The sequence below is a fragment of the Salvelinus sp. IW2-2015 genome, linkage group LG24, assembly GCF_002910315.2.
Source record: "Salvelinus sp. IW2-2015 linkage group LG24, ASM291031v2, whole genome shotgun sequence".
Lineage (NCBI taxonomy): Eukaryota > Metazoa > Chordata > Actinopteri > Salmoniformes > Salmonidae > Salvelinus > Salvelinus sp. IW2-2015.
The window spans coordinates 5185469-5204313 of NC_036864.1; the positions used below are offsets into that span (position 1 = coordinate 5185469).

The 18845-nt window shown below is 44.0% G+C and overlaps 2 pseudogenes; one reads left to right on the forward strand and one right to left on the reverse strand.

Annotated features, from left to right (window-relative positions):
* The window catches only part of LOC111951491 (receptor-type tyrosine-protein phosphatase zeta-like), a 61297-nt pseudogene extending 51911 nt beyond the window's left edge, over positions 1–9386 (forward strand).
* A 345-nt stretch (positions 9387–9731) lies between these two features.
* Positions 9732–17753, reverse strand: LOC111951285 (HMG box-containing protein 1-like; annotated as a pseudogene).
* Positions 17754–18845: the final 1092 nt, after the last annotated feature.

Below are 18845 nucleotides of genomic sequence, written 5' to 3' on the forward strand. Positions count from 1 at the left end.
GCTCAACTTTGTTGATGTAGTAGCTCCTCTCCTTATCATTCATATCTATATCAACTAGTGAACATGTAAGTACGCTATGTAAGAGGAGTGGTATAGAAATACAGACTATAGGGGTAGTATGGAAGATTGGCTGGGTGATTGGTTGTTGATTGGATCTGTGTGTGTGTTCTGTCAGGGTTTTGAGCGTACAAGGGCCTACATCGCAGCCCAGGGCCCCCTGAAGTCTGGAACAGAGGACTTCTGGAGGATGGTGTGGCAGGAGAATGTTGGAGTCATCGTCATGATCACCAACCTGTTGGAGAAGGGGCGGGTCAGTTAGTCACACAGATAAGACTGCAGGCTGGGGCACTGTGTTGATGTGTCTTCTTTTTACACAGTTTAACAGAAAACATTGGTTCAAGAGAAAGAAAAATGAACATTTTGTGAATGTTTTTACTACTTTTATATGACGTTTTTGACCATTGTGTGACTGAGGCTCTCCCTCGTGGATGTCAGAGGAAGTGTGACCAGTACTGGCCAATGGAGAACCAGGAGGAGTACGGTATTTCCTGGTGACCCTAAAAGACACCAAGACCCTGGCCTACTATACCCGGGAGACTTTTACCTCAGAGACACCTCACAAAAGGTACCTCCTGGACACACACACACACACACACACACACACACACACACACACACACACACACACACACACACACACACACACACACACACACACACACACACACACACACACACACACACACACACCACACACACACACACACACTTGAAGAAGATGCACCGAAGTGCACAGAGCTTCTAGCTGTTTGACCCTGCCTGCTGTGTGTTGTACCTCAGGCTTCCCAGAGGGGAGCTGTGCTGAGAGGACGGTGGTCCAGTACCACTACACCCAGTGGCCTGACATGGGCGTGCCTGAATACACCCTGCCTGTCTCTCCTTCGTCGGGCTCCGTCCCAGGCCAGGACTCAGGACATGGGCCCCGTCCTGTACACTGCAGGTGGGCTGGGTGTGTGGGGAGGGGGGGGGGGGGGGTAATAACAACCAGGGGAAAGACTTGGCAAAATATTGCTTGAGAAAGGTTGAATAACATATGCAGATCAATGGCTTGTGCGAAGTGGATATCCAAGTATTCATTTCTGAAAAGGGAAGCTGTTGTTGTGTGGAACTCTACGTCAAAGTATGTCTGTGTGTGTGTAGTGCTGGTGTGGGGAGGACAGGGACCTACATCGTGCTGGACAGCATGTGAACAGATCCAGAACCAGGGAACAGTCAACATACTGGGCTTCCTCAAACACGTCAGAACACAGAGGAACTACCTGGTACAGACGGAGGTAATGCACACACTTACAGGAGCAGCGTTTCCCAAACTGGTCCGGAACCAGGGGGTGCACATTTGGGTTTTTGCTAGCACTACACAGGCGGATTCAACTAATTCAAGTCATTATCCAGCCCTGCTGTAGGTGATGTGAGTGAGAAGTCTCTCTGTGTTTATGTCTCTCTGGTCCCTCAGGAGCAGTATGTGTTTATCCATGATGCTCTGGTGGAGGCCATCGTCAGCAGGGACACTCTGGTGACCTCTGACCTGGTCCACTCCTACGTCTCGGACCTGCTGACCACTGGCCCTCCGGAGGACACGCATGGAGAGACAGTTCAAGGTCAGAACACACACACACACACACACACCAACACACACACACCACACACACACACACACACACACACACACACACACACACCACACACACACACACACACACCACACACACACACACACACCACACACACACACACACACACACACACACACACACACAGGAACCCTACACCCTAGTGTGCTACTTTCTGGCCTGACTTGGGACCTGCCAAACACTTGGGATACATCCTTGAAGTAATCACTGATCTGGCATGACTTGATTGGTGAAAGCCATTTAGCAGGAGTGATGGTAATGTGTTGGTAATGTTACTACTGTTGTGTTATAGCTGGTGAGTCAGCGCAGAGCCAGACAGGCGGACTACGCCGCTGCCCTGAGAGAAGGAAACGCTGACAAAAACAGGACCTCCTCTCTCATGCGGGTGAGTTGAAGTAGCCAATCACACCACACAGATATAGTCGGTAAGAGACAGCCATCAGTCAATACCAGGAAAAGGTTCCTCCTCATCTATGTCTTATCTCAGCAGAGAAGAGAAATAGGCAAAGAACATTTCGATTCAGAGTAAAAAATGGAATACTTTTATCTGAGAAAACCAGAACATTTTTTAATATAATAAATTCAGCAATATTAGGACCACTTGAAAAGAATAGATTGTGTTGTGTGTTCTCTGTGTGTGCTGCAGTGGAGAGATCCAGAGTGTGTCTGTCATGTCCAGTGGAAGGAGAATCTTCGGACTACATCAACGCGTCCTATATCATGGTAAGGGCAAGGTTGTCCATTTGATGAGGACCCCTTATGAATGCTTTATAGAGCATTCATAAGGTCTTCATAAACACTACATACACTGACTGTACAAACATTAGGAACTGCTTTTATTGACGCCACTTGTTAATCCACTTCAACCAGTGTAGATGAAGGGGAGGAGACAGGTTAAAGAAGGATTTTAAGCCTTGAGACAGTTGAGACATGGATTGTGTGTGTGTGCCATTCAGAGGGTGAAGATTTAAGTGCCTTTGAACGGGTATGGTAGTAGGTGCCAGGTGCACCGGTGTTGAATGTGTCAAGACTGCAACGCTGCTGGGTTTTTCACGCTCAACAGTTTCCCGTGTGTATCAAGAATGGTCCACCACCCAAGTATTGTACATCCAGCCAAATTGACACAACTGTCCCTGTGGAATGCTTCTACACCTTGTAGAGTCAATGCCCCGGCGAATTGAGGCTGTTCTGAGGGCGAAAGGGGTGCAACTCAACAGTAGGAAGGTGTTCCTAATGTTTTGTACACTCATAAACCACGTCGAATCAAAGTCATATGGTGTGTTCCAGATTCATGTTGTTTATTTTGACTGTGTCTGTGCTGTGTTCCAGGTTACCACAAGAGCAGGGAGTTTATCCTGACTCAGTCTCCTTCCCCTCCACTGTCTCTGACTTCTGGAGAATGGTCTGGGACCACAACTCACGCTCATCATCTCCCTGCCTGACACACACACAGCACAGGTGAGCAGTAGCACTTCACACCACACCACACCACACACACACACACACACACACAACACACACACCACACACACACACACACACACACACCACCACACACACACAACAACCACCACACACAACACACACACACACCACACACGTCAACAGTATCCATCCTATAACGCTGTCTCCATTGTGTCCTATCAGAGCGAGGGGGAGGAGTCTTGTGTGTACTGGCCCAGTAAGGATCAGCCAATCAGCTGTGAGGGTTTCATAGTGTCGTTCTCTGGAGAGGACCACATGTGTCTGGCCAACGAGGAGAGACTGGTGGTCCACGACTTCTTACTGGAGGCCACACAGGTAAGATCCAACCCCACACACTCACACATGCAAGCTCGCACCCGCAAACACACACAGATTCAACCACACACACACAGCCCAGCTAGCACATAACGTTCTGAGAACCATATGTTTCTTAGAGCTTGGTGGGAGCATGGCTGTCCTATGGTTATTTTGTATGCAACCTTTCCACAACTTTCTGGGAATGCTGCAGGATAGTTGCCTGTCTTTGGAACATTCTCGGCACGTTTAAGGAACTTGACAAAAAAATCATTATTTTCTTGGTATTTCATTACTTTAACAGAACATTTCCTAAAAGTTAAAACATAGTTACATTTAATTTCAATTTCGGAAATGTTCGAGTAACGTTCTCCAACTAGTTTGGCTTTGGGAATGTTCTCAGATAGTTGAGAGAACGTTAAGAAACAAGTTCTTCTGTGGGAATTTCAGTACTTCAGCATAAGGTTTCCTAAAGGTTTCCTCGTGGTTTTCTTTAAAGTCAGGCTCTCAAATTGTTCCAAGAACGTGAAGAAATTGTTCCAAGAAAACTTTCCATAAAAAAACACAAGAAAACGTTTGTAATGTTCAGAGAACTTTCTAGCAATGTTATTAAAAACATAAACATTCCATTCTCAGCATCAACAAACTCTTTGTGTCCTCTCTCTTGTTTAGTGTGTTGAGGTGTGTTGGCCGCGCCCACTAATTGTCCACATCTGATCTTAATGAGTGCTTTGAAACAAAAGTATACACTTTAAACACATGGTCATGGACTTTAAAAAAGTAGACAGCTGTACCATGCCAGATAAAGATTTGAAAAGTATCCAATTTTGAGTTTGAATCTCAATATTTCACTTTATATACATCACAAAGGACTGAAATATAACAAAACCGTTTCACATAGAAACCGAATTTTCAGCATTTTTTTACGTTCCACACATTAGTTCACTAGAAGTTGATTTGGTCATTTGACTGCAGGAAAGGGCTACTGCCTAAGGAAATTATTTTTCATGTGTCCTATCTGTGCTTGGAGTTCAAATATGTTTCGAACCCCAAATAATCTAGCAGTGTTATTAAAAGTCAACATTCAGAAACATTCCCTATAATTTCATTTCTCAGAGGGTTAATAAAACTTCCAAGGAACCAGAGTAAAACGCTCTTAGTACCTCCCTGGCTGCAAACTAAAAACTACAAATAAACATTCCCGTTTTTTAAACTTCTGTTCTCAGAACGTTTAAAAAACGTTCAATTTTACCAGTCAGGAAGCGTATGGCTTTGTTCCCACAACCAATGTGAAACCAAAAACATACGTTCCCACAACTTCCAATGAACCAAATGTGCTAGCTGGGAGAGATCAAACCACACACACAGATCAAACCAGACACATACACACAAATGAGGACCACACACAAATGAGAACTACACACACACACACACAGACTCTTCCCACACTCCTCTCTCTTTCTTTCCCCAGGATAACTATGTCCTGGAGGTGCGTCAGTACATGTCCCCCTGCTGGCCCAACCCAGACAGCCCCGTCAGCAGCACCTTCCAGCTGCTCAACATTATCACAGAGAACAGCAGACGGAGAGAAGGAACCATAGTCGTACATGACCGGTGAGTTACTGCTCTCCTCACTTCCTGGAGTCTCCTCTGTGTTCTCTGGGGTTGAGAGGTCAGCTGAGGGCTGGCAGGGTGCGAGGAATCTTATTTGAAGAGTGTGTTATCTCATGGGAACAGATTTCACTGATTCACCATATAAAAGTGCTTTTTGTTACAGGAGTTGTTGGCTTATTCTGTGTTTGAGACAAAGACTTGTTGTTTCCGTAATTGGTTCATGGCATAGTTTCCCCTGTCTGTGTCTGTGCCAGGCTGGGTAGCTCGATGGCGGGGATGTTCTGTGCCCTCACCACCCTGGCACAGCAGCTGGAGCAGCAGGGCTCTGTGGATGTGTACCAGGTGGCACGCATGACCAACCTCATGAGGCCTGGTGTCTTCAACGACATGGTATGTCCTGGAACAGCACACACACACAACACAGAAACGCAGGGAACATAGCACAGCTCATACATAGACACACACATACTCACACCAGGCTGATATCATAGACTAGATGTCAAATTGTAAAGGAAAATCCGGGACATTCAAATTAGTATGATATGTTACGTTTGGTATGGTTACATAAGACAGAAGGTTACTTAGGCAAAAAGGACAGGAATTGGTCGGGGTGGAGGGGTGGTCGTATAACGCGAACGTTTCAAATCTCATCACGGACAACTTTAGCAACTTTGCAACTACTTTCTACTTTTTAGCTAATGTAACTACTTAGCATGTTAGCTAACTCTTACCCAAACCCTAAACTTAACCCTTTAACCTAACTCCTGACCCTAACCTTAACCCCTAGCCTAGCTAACGTTGGCATTAGCTACCTAGCTAACGTTAGCCACAACTAATTGTAATTCGTAACATATCATGCGTATTGAAAAATTCGTAACATATTGTGCCAATTGTAATTCGTAACATATCACGCGAATTGTCATTTGCTAACGCTAACATTAGCCACAACAAATTGGAATTTGTAACATATCATACTTTTAGGTTCTCATTTTTCAGAGTAAATAACTCACGGACACTGGAGAAGCTAAAGCAAGTTTAATTATTCCCAAAGGGTCGGCACAGCTGTATTCAGACAAAAACATGTTTCCACCATTACAAGTATATATACTCCACTTTAGGCACTCCTCCTTCTCTCCAAACCTTACATCTTATGGTTCCACAGGAAGACTCAGTGATAAACCGTTCTGTCTCCCTTAAGGTGACCTGACCTCAACCCCCTTGATGTCTAACCCTAAGCTCTCCATCCGTATCACCCATCGCACTCCCGTGACTCTCTCCCGTCCAGCCAGCACATTCCACATCCACTATGTCTTTCTACAGAGAACCATTAACTTCATAAAAACCCGTCTCTTTCACTCCTTTATATACCATGCTTCTGATCTATCATGTCTTTAGTATCTCAATGTTCAAAGTTTACCCCGAATCCAACAATACGTAGTGCAAATTCGTAACATATTGTACGAAATGCAATTGGTAACATATCATACATGTAATTCATAACATATCATAAGAAATGGATATGGACATCACATATCAATACATACCATACCAAACGGAACATATCACACTAAGTTGGTTCTAACGGATTTCCATTTACTATGTTACACCTACCCCTGAGTCCAGGTTGCACACACATGTACACACACACACGTTACACAAACAGCTTACGCAAACAGCTCACATAGCTCATCTAAAGTTGGCTCACACACACACACACACACACACACACACCACACACACACACCACACACACACACACACACACACACACACACACACACACACACACACACACACACACACACACACACACACACACACACACACACACACACACACACACACACACCTGCACACCATACACAGTTAGCTCACTCACACACTGCTCACAAATCAATCAATCAAATATATTTATAAAGCCCTTCTTACATCAGCTGATGTCTCAAAGTGCTGTACAGAAACCCAACCTAAAACCCCAAGCAGCAAGCAATGCAGGTGTAGAAGCACGGTGGCTAGGAAAAACTCCTTAGAAAGGCCAAAACCTAGGAGAAACCTAGAAAGGAACCAGGCTATGAGGGGTGGCCAGTCCTCTTCTGGCTGTGCCGGGAAGTAAATAGCTCTCACACACACCTGGCCAGAGTGCGAATTACACTGTAACACTCAGGGAGTCTCTATTGAGTGCACGCGCTTGCGTTGGCCTAATAATAAAGACGTAAATGAATCCAGCATCCAAACTGCATGTATACTCGTGCCATTTGATGAATGGAAATAGACATCCGTTACAAAACACCAAGAAAGTGTTTCCTAATGACATTCAGCGATTGCCATTGATTAGTTCTACATTAATCTACGCGTCCTGCTGACAAATTGACCTTTTTTTGTAGCCTGAAAAGTCAGGACACCTAAAATGAGGCTGAAAGTGTCCTGGAAAAAACGGGATGGACAGCCTAACGCACAAGGTCAACTTACAAGACGAGGCTATAATGTGTATTAACTATGAACTTCAAATAGGTCCTACTAGTAGCCAGTGTGTAGTGGTAAAAAAGAAATAAAAGGTGAGTAAACTATGACTGCCAATTGTGGTGAAAAGTGTTACGCTCTCTATACTTTCAATGCATTTTTCTGAAAGGGTGGGTGAACGTGCATTTATCCTCCACTAAGCCTACACCACAGCCGGTAGCCTACCCTCTCAGCCGAGGCAGTTTTACACACACGAACACATGCAGAACAGGTAGCCTACGTTCAATATAATGCATGAGTTGAATCAAAACATTCATGAGTTATTGCTTGGAGTCTTCACAGATCATGTGACATAAAACAAACATTTCCTTTTCCTTTCTTACATGAATGACATTTATGACTGTGTTGCTTGTAACTATTAAGCGTTTAAACAATTGCTAATGTTAGCCACAACTAATTGTAATTCGTAACATATCATGGGTATGTTGTGCCGTGAAAACGGGCCTCATGGGCACACAAATCCAAAGTATTGTAGGCCTATGCCATTGCAAAATTGAAAGCTTTTAACCGAAAGAGTCCACTATAGGTCTACTGTCATTAACGTACACTACATGATGAAAAGTATGTGGACACCAAAGTTGGAAGCATAGAATCGTCTAGAATTTCATTGTATGCAGTAGCATTAAGATTTCTCTTCACTGGAACTAAGGGGCCTAGCCCAAACCATAAAAAACAGCCCCAGACCATTATTTCTCCTCCACCAAACTTTACAGTTGCCACTATGCATTCTGGCACTATGCATTCTGGCCAAACCCAGATTCATCCATTGGACTGCCAGATGGTGAAGTGTGACCATTCCAGAGAACGCGTTTCTACTGTTCAATTGTCCAATGGCTGCGAAATTTACACCACTCGTTTAAACCATGACAGAGAGGTGGGGGTGTTCGTTTAATTTGGAAGCTTTTATTTTAATATATACCACTGTAAAACATATTTATCACTGAATTAGAAGAATGAACAAATTAGCATTATTTTTTAGAGGAGCTAACATCTCATTCAGGGGAACTGAGCCCCCACTAGCTCCGCGGTAATTTGCACCCTGCACCTGGCCCATCCTGTACTGACTCTGTCTTTCACCACTCCGCTCCTAGGAGCAGTACCAGTTCATGTACAGGGCCGTGTTGAGTCTGGTGGACAGCCAGGAAGACCAGAGGGCCCTACAGTCCCCTGAGACCAACGGTTCTGTCCCTCTGGGGGCCACCACTGCAGCAGAGAGCCTGGAGTCCCTCATGTAACCCCTCGCACACAGACACACTACAAGGAGCACCACACGCTCTGGGAGATACACTGTGCTCTATGTTGAGAGAGAGACCTTTTTTTGTACCAGTCGTTTGCAACGTGAGCTAGCAAATTGTGAGTGATAGGCTTAGCTAGCTACAAAATACATGAGATTATGCATCCAATTATCAGAATAAAACATACTGTTTTGCATGTATGACCACACATTGCAACTGGCTGCTAGGGGGTCTGGTATTCTGTGCCTTTTGTAATTCATGTTGTACTTTAAAACTCTTTTGATACTATGTCTTTGTGACTAATGCCAAATGTTCTGTACTCTTTTTTTTTCTTCTTTAAAGTTTGTTAAAGTTTTTGAGTTATTTGATTTAACTATCTATCCCTTTGAAATGTCTTATTTGTATGTAATTACTTAAAAGGGATACATGTCCTTCCTATATTCTGTCATTCTATCTACTGTATGCTTCTTCTTGCTCTTGTGGATGACTTGTGTAAATACTGGTGTTAAACTTGTAGAATAAGAGATGTTCCGTTGGAAAGGGTGAAATCTGTCTCTTATACACATCTAGATGTGTATAAGAGACAGAGGTATTACTGTGTTGATAATTTAGTTCAAATATCGGTAATGCTTATTTGTTATGTTTAGATTTTTTTTTAACATTATAAAGTTTGGACTTTTCAGTAGTCATAAGGTTATTATAAACAGCACTGTACATTTGAACAGGATGAGTAAAGATGTTCTCTAAACCTTAACCTCGTCATTTACTACCACAACAAACACTTGTCGTGGTCTCGGTAATCTTTCCTGTCATAAATACAAGAGCATTGTGGGCACAAGTTTCAGGAGGATCTGTACATTATTGATGAAGACAAATAAATAAACGAATCAAATCAATTTCACAATCTTGATAGTTAAACTGAGATTGAGTCCGAAATTATACTTGCGTGTTGCTACACTTGAATTATTCGTTACATATTGATGTACACAACACATATCCGTCGTACACAAGATACAGTGTATACTGTATAGTGCATAATTGCAGTGAGAGTATGCATGTCCGTCCCATAGGTATGTTAACATCATTATAATATAACACTTCGTTATATGGCCTAGTCGTTTGTCACACACCCAGTGCACTTGACCTGGGTAAGATATGCCGAGGTCCAAACCAACCCCTACCCACTAGACACTAGTGTAGATATGAGCCGACTAGATAAGATCTACTTTAAAGGAAACATCCACTCAAAAACGATGATGTGGCAAGTGACACTTTGCTTCTTGAAAGTCCAATATCTTGAAAACCGCTGACATGGAAACATTTTGGTATCAACAATGTAACTAATGTAACAAACACCAAAAGATTGTTTTTGAGTGTAGTTTTCCTTTTAAGTGCCTATGGGGTAGGTGTCCATTTGGAATTACAGCAAGAATCAAGGTTAAGCACATATCCCACTCCTCCCTCCCTTCCCCTCTGAATGTACAAAGTGAAAATAGTAATAATATAATAAAATAGCAATAATATATCAAGTTATACAAATATAGGCATAAGAACAATCGGAAGCATTTTTAAATTCCCTAGACTGATCTCTGGTTGAAAAATAGACATGTTGTTTTCACCTCCCCTTTCCCTACTCTACAGCAACACAGGGGCTCATGTTTTTCAAGCTATAAGGTATGGAATTACCTGAAATTAATCAAAATGATTTAAAAAGAATACATTCTTGCTTTGGAAGATTAAGGCAAGTCGGACATTAAAAATATATCTTATGTTCAAGCACAGTTAGTATATTATATATACAGTTGGAGTCGGAAGTTTACATACACTTAGGTTGGCGTCATTAAAACTTGTTTTTCAAACACTCGACAAATTTCTTGCCAACAAACTATAGTTTTGGCAAGTCGGTTAGGACATCTCCTTTGTGCATGACACAAGTAATTGTTCCAACAATTGTTTACAGACAGATTATTTCACTTAATACACTGTATCACAATTCCAGTGGGTCAGAAGTTGACTGTGCCTTTAAACAGCTTGGAAAATTCCAGAAAATTATGTCATGGCTTTAGAAGCTTCTGATAGGCTAATTGACATCATTTGAGTCAATTGGAGCTGTACCTGTGGATGTATTTCAAGGCCTACCTTCAAACTCAGGGCCTCTTTGCTTGACATCATGGAAAAATCAAAAGAAATCACCCAAGACCTCAGAAAACAAATTGTAGACCTCCACATGTCTGGTTCATCCTTGGGAGCAATTTCCAAACACCTGAAGGTACCACGTTCATCTGTACAAACAATAGTACACAAGTATAAACACAATGGGACCACGCAGCCGCCATACCGCTCAGGAAGGAGACACGTTCTGATAAGCAAAACAATCTGTCTGTAAACAATTGTTGGAACAATTACTTGTGTCATGCACAAAGTAGATGTCCTAACCGACTTGCCAAAACTATAGTTTGTTGACAAGAAATTTGTGGAGTGGTTTGAAAAACAAGTTTTAATGACTCCAACCTAAGTGTATGTAAACTTCCGACTTCAACTGTATTTGGCTAAGGTGTACGTAAACTTCAGACTTCAACTGTATTTGGCTAAGGTGTACGTAAACTTCAGACTTCAACTGTATTTGGCTAAGGTGTACGTAAACTTCAGACTTCAACTGTACATCTATATACGTATCTAAAGTGTGTGTGTATGTGCGTGCGCGTGCGTCTTCCGTATGCTGCCTCCCCACCATACACCCCTCTTCCAAGTTTGTCCTCCCCTCCATCGCCTCATCCCGCTCTCGTGTGTCTGCGTCTCTTAGTTCCCCTGGGAACCCTGTAACGGAGAACAAGATGAAGAGAGAGGAAAGGTTCGGAACAGTTCCAAGGGGCTGATATTAAAATGAACACCATGCAAGAGGCTTCATTGTGTGTTGTGCTGTGTGTGTGTGTGTGTGTGTGTGTGTGGGTTGTGTGTGTGTGTGTGTGTGTTGTGTGTGTGTGTGTGTGTGTGTGTGTGTGTGTGTGTGGTGGTGTGTGTGTGTGTGGTGTGTGTGTTGTGTGTGTGTGTGCTCTCCTCACTGAGTTGGTTCTCTTGCGTTTCCAGCAGTCAGGGTTGAGTCTCTTCTGCTCGTCAGCCAGAGTCTTGGCCTCCATGGTGTACATCCTTCTCTCCTCTCCTCGCATCTTCTTCCACTTCTCTCCCAGGATCACACTGATCGCTCTGAGGGCAGCACACACACACACACACACACACACACACACAATAATGTGTTATTTTCACTTGATTTCTTTAGTCCAGGAAATTTGGAGATTTCTTTGCACACACAAACGCGCACACACACCTGTTGTCCTTCCCAGGGTACATCTGGGTGTACTCCAACCTGAACTTCTTTGCGAATAGCATGAATGCATTCATTGGCCGCTTGCACTTCGTGGGCGAAGCCCCGCCGGCTGCTCCCGAGTCCTGCTGGCTCTTAATTGGCTCGTTGCGGTGTGTGTCTTGGTCGGGGCTGACGGCGCCCCCGCCGGACTGGGAGGTCCTACGCTGCCGGGCCATGCTGCTCAGAACGTACACCGCCGACGAGTCCAGGGGAGTGAAGTCATAACTGATGTGAAAAACACAGGAACGCAAAGAAGAGTCACACACGGAGATCTGAGAGGCTTTAGCTCAGGGGGGCTAACACAGTCTTGAGCCGCGGTTCAAATCCAGTGTGTCACACATGCGTTGTAAACTACAGAATGGACACTACTACCAATATTGAACTAACGCTGTGAGGTTTTACCTCCTGAACGTGTCGAACACCAGGGAGTCGTCAGTGTGGACGGCATCTCTGTGTCCAGGAGGCAGACACACATCACCCACCATCACATCATAGCACGGGATCCCATACTGCACCACAGTCAGACTGGGGTAGAACGACGACCAGCCTGGCACAGGAACACACACACACACACGTTAGAAAAACACATGTTACACCTTGTACTTTACATACGTTACACACACATCACACACATTACACACACACCCAGGCCTCCGACCTTTGTTTCTGACGTAGAACGGGTGGTCCGGCTGACACTCAGCGGACAGAAGCCACTCCCCACAGGCACCTGGGTCAAAGGTCAGCTTGAGGACGGACTGGCCGAACGCCCGGCTCTCTGTGTGGGACACCAGCCTCAGGCCCTCACGACCATAGCCCTGAGGACAAGACACAACAGGGTTAGTGATGGGGAACTGTACTCACAAGGGGCTCACAGGGAGATAAGAGATGATAGGAGACCTGTAACGGTAGTCGTAGTCGTTCTCCTCCTCAGACGAGGAGGAGCATGGATCGGACCAAGATGCAGATTGATAAGTATTCATTATTTAATGAAACATCAACAAGACACTACAAAATACAAAACAACAAACGTGACTAACCCGAAACAGTCCTGTGTGGCCCAAACACTGACACAGGAACAAACACCCACAAAACACAAGTGAAACCCAGGCTGCCTTAGTATGATTCTCAATCAGGGACAACGATTGACAGCTGTCTCTGATTGAGAATCATACCAGGCCGAACACAAAATCCCAACATAGAAAATCAAACCTAGACCATCCCACCCAACTCACGCCCTGACCAACTAAAACAAATACATGACAAAGGAAAACAGGTCAGGAACGTGACANCACTCCCCACAGGCACCTGGGTCAAAGGTCAGCTTGAGGACGGACTGGCCGAACGCCCGGCTCTCTGTGTGGGACACCAGCCTCAGGCCCTCACGACCATAGCCCTGAGGACAAGACACAACAGGGTTAGTGATGGGGAACTGTACTCACAAGGGGCTCACAGGGAGATAAGAGATGATAGGAGACCTGTAACGGTAGTCGTAGTCGTTCTCCTCCTCAGACGAGGAGGAGCATGGATCGGACCAAGATGCAGATTGATAAGTATTCATTATTTAATGAAACATCAACAAGACACTACAAAATACAAAACAACAAACGTGACTAACCCGAAACAGTCCTGTGTGGCCCAAACACTGACACAGGAACAAACACCCACAAAACACAAGTGAAACCCAGGCTGCCTTAGTATGATTCTCAATCAGGGACAACGATTGACAGCTGTCTCTGATTGAGAATCATACCAGGCCGAACACAAAATCCCAACATAGAAAATCAAACCTAGACCATCCCACCCAACTCACGCCCTGACCAACTAAAACAAATACATGACAAAGGAAAACAGGTCAGGAACGTGACAAGACCATATTAAAGAATATCAGTTCATCTGTGTTACTCAGGAACACATCAGTCCACTGAGCTAGGCATTATTGTACCTTCAGGGGATGTGATATTGCCTCAAAATGAGTATGTACCTTCAGGGGGCGGGATATAGCCTCTGTCTCATCGTCTGAGTCTGAGTCCGACACCAGTTCCTCAGCATCCTGCCACTCCACACTAGAACCCTTATGGAACTGCAGACGAGTGCCTGAGGACACAGGAAGAAATATATAAAAAACTGATTAATGGTCATTGCACAACAAGGTCAGGCGTTCGGGTCCCAGAAGTGATCACATAGACGTATACAGTCAGTGGCAGGTTTATTAGGTACATCTAGTACCAGGTCGGACCCCCCTTTGCCTCCAGAACATCCTGAATTATTCGGGGCATGGATGGATTCTACAAGGTGTCGGAAACGCTCATTGCTCAATTGGTATCAAGCGATCTAACTTGTACCAGGAAAACATTCCCCACACCACCAGCCTGTACTGTTGACACCAGGCAGGATGTGTCCATGGACTCATGCTGCTTATCCTAAATCCTGACTCTGCCATCAGCTTGACACAACAGGAACCCGGGATTCGTCGAGCCAATGTCTTTCCACTCCTCAGTTGTCCAGTATTGTCACGTGCCCACTGGAGCCACTTCTTCTTTAATCTGATAGGAGTGGAACCCGGTGTGTTCGTCTGCTGCAATAGCCCATCCAGGACAAGGATCGTGTGCGTTCTGAGATGCCGTTCTGCACACCACTGTTGTACTGCACCATTATTTGTCTCTTTGCAGGCTACCTGTTATCTTGCACGATTCTTACCATTCTCCTTCGACCTCTCTCATCAACGAGCTGTTTTCGCCATCAGGACTGCTGCTGACGGGATGGTTGTGTTTGTCACAGCATTCTTGGTAAACCCGAGACACTGTCGAGCTTGAAAAGCCCAGGAGGGCGGACGATTCTGGGATACTGGACCCGCGAGCCTGACACCGACGATCATGCCATGCTCAAAGTCGCTATGCTTACTGGTTCTGCTCATTCTAACGTTCAATAACTGAACAGTAACTGAATGCCTCGACGCCTGTCTGCCTGCTTTATATAGTAAGCCACAGCCACTTGACTTACAGTACTGTCTGTAGGAGCGATCCATTTTCGTGAAAGTGGTGGCGTACCTAATAAATTGGCCGATAAGTGCATATATATATATATATGTACCTTTGAGGAAGCAGTGCCAGGCAGTAGGTGGCCAGGAGTGGCTCCAGCCCATGTCCTCGTCATCAGACACAGAGGAGTGACAGGACACAGCAACTCACACTCACTCTGACCTGTAGAGATGAGAGAGACCAGAGGGGATTATCACTAAAGCAGGATCAATTGTTAGCTAGATAACTTAATTTATATTCTGAAACAACTCCATATTTCCTAATTCATGGGGAAAGACGATTGATTCAAATTGTATAATTGTGTGTGTGTGTGTGTGTGTGTGTGTGTGTGTGTGTGTGTGTGTGTGTGTGTGTGTGTGTGTGTGTGTGTGTGTGGTGTGTGTGTGTGTGTGTGTGGTGTGTGTGTGTGTGTGGTGGGTGTGTGTGTGTGTGGTGTGTGTGTGTTGTGTGTGTGTGGTTCTCAGTAAAAGCAGTGCTGTGCGTTTGCTGCACTGGTCCAGGGTTGCCACCTGGTGATGTAGTGTAGCATAACAGATTCTACCCTGACCTGCTGATGCGCTCCCTGTGTTGGCCTCTAGAGGGCAGGCTGTTGGAGGTCAGGGGAGGCCGGGCATAGAATGGAGATTACTACTGGTGCCAAAGATGTGGATGGGAGTTGACCTGGGGGTAGTTAGAAATGGACAGTTATGAATGTATTAAAATGGGGATGTGTGTGTGTGTGTGTGTGTGTGTGTGTGTGTGTTGTGTGGTGGTGTGTGTGGTGTTGTGTGTGTGGTGTGTGTGTGTGTGTGTGGTGTGGTGTGTTGTGTGTGTGTGTGTGTGTGGTACAGTAACATCCCTTACCTGACGACCTGAGTGGAGCCCTGTATCAAGGGACTCTGGGGGCCCGTGGCAATGTGAGCTAGCTGTGTGAGCCAGTGTGTGTCCGGGGGCCCGGCCGTGTGAGTGTGTGTGTGTCCGTCACGTTCCTGATGGGACACCCCCGCCCCCACCTGAAACACGGCGTGGGCTGTCTGGTCCTCCTCCACCTCCTCCAGCTCCGGGAGGTCATCTAAGGGGGAATTATAGAAATGGAATAACTAGGTTGATCAGAGTTCCTTTAAGGGGTTAAATATGTAAATAGAACAGCTAGAATGAACAGAGATCTAAAAGCATGATGTTTCACAGTAAATCAGGAATGACGTATTTGCATCACTCTGCTTAATGATGTACAAAAGGTGCTTTACAATTTAAAAGTATGGTAATGACTTACCATTACATTTACCTGTATAAAGCGTAGCCTACATTACACATCTTTAATCACATCATAAACATGACATTAGCTTATGATTACCGTATTCCATGTGGCTGTCACTGGTCGGGCATCCGGGGGAGGAGAGCAGGAGGTCTTCACACTGGAGAAGGTCCAATACCTGGTCTCTACCTGCCTCTGGCCCTGTGATATCCAACATAGTACTGCTGCCGCTCAGAGGACTCTTAACTTCCCACACCATGTTATAATGCTTCTTTAGGTCATCTGACTGGACACAAACATACACACACCATTCATTCATTAACGTTTTATTAACAAAGTTATTGAATGTGAACACAATATGTTTGACTAGGGTGACCACATTTAAAATACCCAAATGCGGGACAACAGGATGATATTACGGGACATTCGCGGGACAGTGTTCCCTGGTGTACAACATTGGAAAGGGGTGAGATGAGGAAGGGAAAGGGTGGGGGCCTGAGGTGACTGTTCTTATGCAGAACCAATTACGCCTTTGCCTTTTGTCAACATTTGTTTTGGAAATTGAGAGCAACTATCACAAAACAATAAAGACTCATATAATTGTATAAACAAAGTAGACAGAACTTTTTCATTTCGATTTCTCAACAGCGTCATGTCATGCAGGCCTTGTTTATAAACGTTCAGGAAATCGCGCATGCTCATTTGAGCTCATTCATTCAATACCGTGAACGGACGATAACTCACTCCTCCCATAAGTTTAAAATCACGAAAATATCTCATAAATAGTTATACCCGCCATTGACAGCAAACTTTATTACTGCCGAGTGATTTGGTTTACAACGAAATACTTACATAGTAATACACGATCCCATTGATTTGGCAAACGCAACCTAATTTGGCCAACGCGTTGTCAAAATACAGAAGTGTCGAGCTGTCGAGCTGACAGAAATTGGACCTTGTGCTATATGCAGAAGTAGAAAAGAGTAAAACATGTCACGAGGAGCAAATGTCAATATTTGTATACAATGAAATGAAAGAATGAAAGAGCCTATGCATTCGTCTCTTGCTCGAGCTGGTTAAGAAAACTAAACGCCAACAATGCATATTGCATGCGATCTGACATGTCATTCGAAACTGAAGGAGGCAATGTCAAATTCACCTTTTTCCTATCTGTCTGTAATATTCTGCTATTTATTTCTTCAATTCATTGAATTAAACCCTTTGTCTACTGTATTTAAAAAAAACTTTCTTTGCAACTCACCAAAACAGTCGCCATCAACGAGAAGTGAGAGATAAATATTATTCTTTTTAGCAAATATTATTGGTGGCTTCAGACGTCAATCTATGGCTTCTCTCTTGTTAATTGGTTATTCACTGAGTAAATACACCCTCGTATTTGTTTGCGCTGTTCCTTTTGGCTGTAATCCATGTCCCTCATCTCTTAGATGGCTCTAATTGGGCGACTTCAATCAACTAGTGCAACTAGCTATTGTAGTTTTTATACGGTATGAGGTTTGTTTACAGTTTTGACTACAATTTCAGGGACTGGCAGACAAAGACAGTCAAAAATAAAGGCACAGACTGTCTTTGATAAAAAGTTTTTAAACATGCATGCATTTGCTGTTTGCGTTTACATGTGTAATATACACAACAGTAAAATATGCAAATAGTCAATTATTTATACAAAACATAAGTTTATTGCAATGGAAATTCAAATAACAGTTAAGATGCTGAAAATACTCAGGAAATTAGGTGTATTGTAACAACATTACAAGAAAAATGGGAAACTGCAAAGCAAGTGCGGGAGTGGACCCTTAAAAAATATTAAATTAAAACAAATCTGTTTTTACACACAGAACACTGACATTAACACCAGGAAACAAGGAATGGCAGATACCTGTTGTTGGCATAGGTAATTATGTGCAGAGGTAGGCAAGATAAATCCTTTCAGTTGACTGATAAAACTGGTTTAGAGATTTACTTGCATTGGAGGTTGAACATCTATCTGACAATGTATTGGCAGGTTAAAATAATGACACTTCTGAAATCTCTGGTTCAAAAAGGCAAATACGGTACTAAGCTATTAAGGAGAGCAGTGCGTGAATTACAAAAACAAAGATTTTCTTTTTTAGCAGACTGGACCAAAGAAACTATGTACCAAACGTAGGTCTAGCAGCAATATGCAAAATACTAAGAACTTCCCTATCTGATATTTCCCTTATGAAAACAGCTCTCCAAAACACCCACTGATACATCAGAAATCACCAGGGAAAAGACACTATGTCAAAGAAACATCCTCTGACAACTTATTAACAGCTTATAAGACAATAACTAGTACAAAAATGAAGTAAGCAACACAGTCCATGAATT